This window comes from Triticum aestivum, chromosome 6A, assembly GCF_018294505.1.
Source record: "Triticum aestivum cultivar Chinese Spring chromosome 6A, IWGSC CS RefSeq v2.1, whole genome shotgun sequence".
Taxonomy (NCBI): Eukaryota; Viridiplantae; Streptophyta; class Magnoliopsida; order Poales; family Poaceae; genus Triticum; species Triticum aestivum.
The window spans coordinates 159,397,394-159,403,653 of record NC_057809.1 but is presented as its reverse complement, the minus strand read 5'-3'; positions in this window follow the sequence as shown (position 1 = coordinate 159,403,653).

The following is a 6,260-nucleotide window of genomic DNA, read 5'->3' as shown; positions in this document are numbered from 1 at the left end:
CTACCAAATCATTATATTCACCAAGCTACCTGGTTCCATTTCCTCAACCCTTCCATGTTCCTCATTTCTATGTTGTGTGCTTGTTCATATCTATTCGAAGACTTTGACTGAAGACTTTCTCTATTTCCTCAGTTCAATTTCTTCAGTCTGTTTGTCTTTATCATGTGTTATCTTGTGTTTACACTTTCTGTACTTTGTGCTTGTTTTCATTTCATCATGAAGACCATGCTCATGCACTGTAATGTTTACTTCTGAGTACTTATTCCGCCGCAAGTAGTTCTTCACTCAAGAATTTCCTCACCCTGAAATTCCTTAGTGAAGAATTCATAAAAATCGCCTATTCACCCTCCCTCTAGTCGATATAACACACTTTCAATTGGTATCAAAGCAAGGTACTCCCTTGTTCTGTGTGATTTTGGTTTAACCATCTGGAGTTTTAGTTATGTCGACCACAGGAATGAAGACTGTGACTTGCCTCATCTTTGACGGTCATGATTATCCCAAGTGGAAGGCCATGATGAAGAAGCACCTCATGGCGATGAACAGCGAACTCTGGACCGTCACCGAGATTGGTCTTACTGACCTATGCAAGATGGCGGAGGTTGATGATATTCGCAAATACACACTTCTCAACCTCACGACGAAGGACATCATCTGCTCCAACTTGTCACAAAATCAGTCCAGGAACGTTATGCATCTCAGCCATGTGGAACTCATCTGGGACCGACTCTCTGAGGTCTATGAAGGTCATCAATCTCACCATGAACCCTGGTTCGAAGAATTCATGGAATCGCGCAAGGCTATGACTTTCAATCCAGAATCATCATCCTTTGCACCATGCCTTATGGCAAAAGGTGTCAAGGCAACTGATTGCTACTTATCTGAGTCAAGTGATGATGAATCTGGTGATGAATTTGGACCCAGTTATGTCAAACTTGCTTCCCTTGACACTAAAAACAAGGAGCTTTGGAAAAAGTTCAAAACATGCTAAATGAGAGCGACAATATGTTGGGTGAAGAAATGGATCGTTCCAAACCTTTGGCTGAAAGTCTTCAGGGACTCCAGTCCAAGTTTGACAATCTCCAATGTCATCATAACACTCCCCTATCTGATCATGAGAAGCTTTCTTACGAGTTTCTTCAAAGAAAGCAAGATCTTGAGCAGTTAAAAGTGAGTTATGAAGATCTTCAGAAGGAGAGTGATTCATTACTTGCTCAACAGATCAACGCTACTCAGGATGAATTTGTTCCTCCATGTTTGAAATGCATTAAACGTGAAACTGCTAATTCTTCCATTGTTGCAAATTCTTCAACTGTCTCTGCTATCACTAATTCCTCATCTGAGGACATTGCTAGTATCACTAATGATGCAGGGCTGAAGGAATTGTATATGACAGGCATGTACAAAAGCCTCAAAGGGCATCAGGCTCTTTGTGACATGCTTAAAAAGCAGATCCTCAACAGGAACCCTAGGAAAGAGGGTATTGCCTTTGAGAGGAAACTTAATGCTGATGGGACCTACTGGAAACCTGAGCAGTATCCCAAAACCTCATGGGTTGCTGCAAAGGGACCTTCAGTGGATCCATCTACTTTATCTGGTTTTACATGTGAATCTTTATATTCTTCTGATGAGTCATTTGACTCCAATTATAAACTGTTCAAAAATTAGAATGGTGAAGTATTTGCTAGATATGTTGGCACTAACTGCAGGAACCGTTCTCCTATGAAGACGGTTCCCAAAAGGTGCCTTGAAAATCTTCAGGTTAATGTCATCATGACACCACCTGTGAAGAATAGGAACCCCGGATCAAATTCTTCATATGGATCCAAGTCCTCATACGGACCAAACTCCTCACATGGATCAAATTCCTCAAAAGGACAAAAGTCCTCATATGAACATCATCGTGCTAACCCGTCTATTTCGCAGGGAAGATCTAAGTATTATGGATATGTGCATTATTCTTCAAATAATTATGTTCATAAGTCCTCAAAGAATTTCTTTGCTTACTCCTATGCTTACCCTAACCCCTCTTATGTGAAACGAAGTGGATTGGCATCTATGCCACCTTTCTCTTATGGAGCTCGCAGAATGATGAACTCTTTGCCACCCCTTCAGATGTCGGTGGTGAAGAAAAGGAACTAACCTCTTATGTAGGGTCAGGTCTCCAGACGAACTTAATCGTCTGAAGAATTTGCTGGAGACCTGAATTTGCTTGAAAGGACGCAAGCTAATCATGAAGAAATGAATTTTCATTTCTCACGTCCTCATACTGCTTTATCTGTTCTATTGCTTGATGAAATTGATCTGATGAAATTGATACCATCACTACAAAAAAAGACACATCCGTGACATTTTGGGCCGAACGAAAAAAATTTCTGTCATACATATGACACTTCTATGACGATAATTGTGACAAACCCCGGTATCATCATAGATGTGGTGGGCTCCTACTTCTATGACAAAAAATCATGACAGAAAATGGGCTTCTCGTCCTAGGCGGGCCGGAGACGCAGCTGCATGACATTCTTTGGGTCGTCCATGACGGAAAAAACCATGGTAGAAGCGAGGGGGGGGGGGATTTCAGGGAGTTCCCAGTTACGGTGGGAGGTCGGGGGCTGAGCGATGCGCGTTTCTCTCGTACGTGTACGCGCGTGTGTGCGAGGCGTTGGCTCTAACTGAACCCGAGCGAGGCGTTGGGCTCTAACTGAACCCGAGCGATTGCACTGCAGGCTACGTGTTACTAAACACGAGCGATCGATCGTTGGCTGTTAACTGGACCCGATCAAGCGATTCCTTCGCTACTGCTGCTAACTGAAGCCGATCGATGGGATGAACAGTGAGCGTTGCGGGGGGGGGGGGTTTGGATGAACAGTGAGCGGTGGCGTTGCCTCTGGATGAACAGGACCCCGTGGTATGGTGGAGGGCTGGATAAACAGTAGACGGTGGAGGGGTGCCCGTGGAGGGGTGGATGAACAGGACCCCGTGGTGTGGAGGGCTGGATGAACAGTAGATGGTGGAGGGATGGTTGAACAGGACCCCATGGTGTGGAGGGCTGGATGAACAGTAGACGGAGGAGGGGTGCCCGTGGAGGGGTGGTTAAACAGGACCCCGTGGTGTGGAGGGCTGGATGAATAGTAGACGGTGGAGGGGTGGTTGAACAGTAGCCGGTGGAGTAGCGCGCGGTGGAGGCTGGATGAACAGGAGCCCGTGGAGGCTGGAGGAGGTCGACGGTGGAGATGAACAGTATCCCTTGGAGTCCCGTTTTGCGGTACGTCACACCCCTCCCGATGAACAGGACCCCCGTTTCGACCTCGCGCTCCAACACAAGTCCGTTTCCTCCGTTTTGCGGTACGCCACACCCCTCCCGATCAACAGGACCCCCGTTTCGACCGTAGGAGGTATGTTTCCTCTATTTTGCGGTACGCCACACCCCTCCAGATCAACATGTAACGCCCTCGATGCGGCTATATCTCCCACGTGTCGAAGCACGACTTAGAGGCATAACCACATTGAAAGCAATGTCGCAAGTGAGGTAATCTCCACAACAACCCATGTAATACAATAAGGGAAAGAGATACATAGTTGGCTTATAATCGCCACTTCACACAATACATGAATAAAGCATTACATCATCCAGATACACTCAAGGTCCGACTACGGAACCCAAAATAAAAGAAGGCTACCCCAAATGCTACACAGATCCCCGATCGACCCCAACCGGGCTCCACTACTGATCAACTGTAAAAGGAAACGACATAACGAACACGATCTTCATCGAGCTCTTCCTTGAGATTGGTTGCGTCACCTGCACGGTTTCATCGGCACCTGCAAGCTGGTTTTGGAAGTATATGTGAGCCACGGGGACTCATCAATCTTACACCCTTGCGATCAAGACTATTTAAGCTTATAGGAAGGGTAAAAGGTATGAGGTGGAGATGCAGCAAGAGACTAGCATATTTGGTTGCTAACATACACAAATGAGAGCGAGAAGAGAAGGCAAAAGCATGGTCGAGAATCTATGATCAAGAAGTGATCCTAGCACAACCTACGTTAAGCATAACTCCAACACCGTGTTCACTTCCCGGACTCCGCCGAGAAGAGACCATCACGGTTACACACGCGGTTGGTGCATTTTAATTAAGATAAACTTCAGGTTTTCTTCCACCGGACATTAACAAATTCCCATCTGCCCATAACCGTGGGCACGGCTTTCGAAAGTTCAAATCCCTGCAGGGGTGTCCCAACTTAGCCCATCACAAGCTCTCACGTTCAACGAAGGATATTCCTTCTCCCAAGACATTCCGATCAGACTCGGCATCCCGGTTACAAGACATCCTCGACAATGGTAAAACAAGTCTAGCAAGACCACCCGCTGTGCCGAAAAATCCCAATAGGAGCTGCACATATCTCGTTCTCAGGGCACACCGGATAAGCTAAGCGTACGGGAGCCAATGTAACCCAAGTTGCCAAGGGACGGCCCCGCACGGTGCTCTAGGTTGGACCAACACTTAGAGAAGCACTGGCCCAGGGGGGTTAAAATAAAGATGACCCCTGGGCTGGCCGACCCAAGGGAAAGAAAAGGCTAGGTGGCAAATGGTAAAACCAAGGTTGGGCCTTCCTGGAGGAGTTTTATTCAAGGCGAACTATCAAGGGGTTCCCATTATAACCCAACTGTGTAAGGAACGCAAAATCCGGGAACATAACACCGATATGACGGAAACTAGGGTGGCAAGAGTGGAACAAAACACCAGGCATAAGGCCGAGCCTTCCACTCTTTACCAAGTATATAGATGCATTAATATAAATAAGAGATATTGTGATATCCCATCAAATATCCATGTTCCAACATGGAACAAACTCCAATCTTCACCTGCAACTAACAACGCTATAAGAGGGGCTGAGCAAAGCGGTAACATAGCCAAACAACAGTTTGCTAGGACAAGGTGGGTTAGAGGCTTGGCTTAACAACATGGGAGGCATGATAAGCAAGTGGTAGGTATCGCAACATAGGCATAGCAAAAGAGCGAGCATCTAACAAGCAAAGATAGAAGTGATTTCGAGGGTATGGTCATCTTGCCTGAGATCCCGCAAGGAAGAAGATCGAGTCCATGAAGAAGACAAACGGACGTAGCCAACGTATCCTCACAAACGCAACGTTACCGGATTACCGAGAAGAAGTACACCGGAAAGAAAGCAAACAACATAGTGAACAAACATCACATAAGCATGTCACGATGCACAAACAAGTATGATGCATGTCCGGTTTAATGAGGCATGGCATGGCAAAGTGCACAAACAACCCTACAAATTAAGTGGAGCTCAATATGCAATGAGTTGCATATTGATGAAACACCACATTCAAGTTATTTAGTTCGATCTCGTTTATGTACCCAACAATATTAAATGTTGTTAAACATGGCAAGAGAGTGAAGCAAAGTAAAACTACCTATCTAGTCAAGTTTAAATGAGGCCGGAAGCAACGAACAACAATTCCGGTAAATCCCCATGCATATGTTAAGGTTTGGCACTGTTCTGCCCTAAACCATATTTTAGAGTTGTTAAACATGCAAAGTGAGTACACCATGTTAAACTAGGCATTTTGCTACCCCATTTACATATAAAGTTTATTAAATTCCGGGTTACGGTTATTTAGTTATGAATTAAAGCATTTTAGCATGGCATAGGAGCAAATTTAATCAAACAACATTTTAAACATTTCAAACATGCATGAAAGTTGAATATTATTAAACTAGACAAAATTCTAAGAAACTTTCATATATAATTTGTTTAGATCCGATGCATGGTTATTAAGTTATTATATGCATGAAGTAAGAGGGCTTTACTGCAAAACTGCTATCTCAGGAAAAATAGACAAAATCGTCCAGAGAAAAAAACACTATTGGGATGAAACTGATCGCGGGCCCAACAGGAAACAGGCGCGGGGAGAGTTAGCTTACCCTGGGCCAAGGCCCAGGTCGATGGAGTCAGCTGGGCCGCGGGGCTTGTGGCTGGGCCTGGGGTGGCTGTGACCATGCCGGATCGGTCAACGGGCAAGGGGTCGGGCGAGCTGCTCTGCTCGTTCTGAAGACAGAAGCAGCAGCACACCCATGGCGATGCAGAGGACGACGGCAGGAGTTCCGGCGACGGGGTCGGCGGAAAATGGCGGGAACGGGCGGATCGAGGTGCAGGGGTGGTCAGACCCGAACGTGGGGAGCCCGTTTTTGGTGGCAGAGGAGCTCGGCGGCGTCGACATCGGAGGT